The sequence below is a fragment of the Rhagoletis pomonella genome, unplaced genomic scaffold (assembly GCF_013731165.1).
Source record: "Rhagoletis pomonella isolate Grant_MI unplaced genomic scaffold, Rhpom_1.0 Rhpom_scaffold_00002, whole genome shotgun sequence".
NCBI lineage: Eukaryota > Metazoa > Arthropoda > Insecta > Diptera > Tephritidae > Rhagoletis > Rhagoletis pomonella.
The window spans coordinates 16,707,349-16,708,229 of record NW_023458556.1 but is presented as its reverse complement, the minus strand read 5'-3'; the positions used below and the strand labels follow the sequence as shown (position 1 = coordinate 16,708,229).

Sequence of the window (881 nt, the reverse complement as noted above, 5' to 3'; positions counted from 1 at the left end):
ATCTTTATCTTTATCTTTATCTTTATCTTTATCTTTATCTTTATCTTAATCTTTATCTTTATCTTTATCTTTATCTTTATCTTCATCTTTATCTTTAAATTAATTAAACTTAAAATGAAAATATCTTGCGAAAATTACCTGATCTAGAAAAACGGTATACAGAGCCGTAATCTACGACCCAAAATTAAGTTTACGTGTTTCTGCGTTTCGCAAGTTTTTAAGTCACCAAAGTCCGAGTCTTGGTTATGACACTGACGGGGTGCTTGTTACCATGAATCTACACATATGATTGATTACAAGCTATGTATCTCTCAAGCTACACTTCAATAAACACATGCACGCATACATATGTATGTATGTGTATTTGCAATATACAAGAACTGCAGTGCATTAACAAAGTAAGAGATCATAAAGTTCGCAATTTAATCGGCAGGTGATTAATCAAAAACTTGTCGTTTCCTTATTTTGATGCACCGGCAATAATGTGCAAATTTATATATTTAGTAAATATATTTAGTTTAGCAAACAAATACACAGAGGGGGTAGGAAATAACTCTAAATAAGAAATACATATGTACATATGTACATATATGTATGTACTCAATTGAAATTCATATCTCACAACAATTTATGTCAGTCAAGGACATCATGCTTATGAAAGATATGTACCTCCGAAATTGACCTATTGATCATTCTATACGGTATTAAAAATGATTATCGTGAATGGATCACTCCACTTCTACACTGATGGTTCAATACTATAGAACACAAGTTAGGGGTTGGGGTTTCCTCTGCCCAGTTGGGGCTGGAAAGACCAAAGCAGCACATGGCCCAGTATGCTAGCTCTGCAGGAGCAGACCACTCCTTCCAAACAAAAAAAA

The 881-nt window shown here is 33.5% G+C and overlaps 1 protein-coding gene across 1 annotated transcript in view; it reads left to right on the top strand.

Moving 5' to 3' along the window:
• The window catches only part of LOC118733156 (transferrin-like), a 10,666-nt gene that overhangs the window by 7,518 nt on the left and 2,267 nt on the right, over window positions 1-881 (top strand). The gene's annotated exons all lie outside the window — the stretch shown is intronic.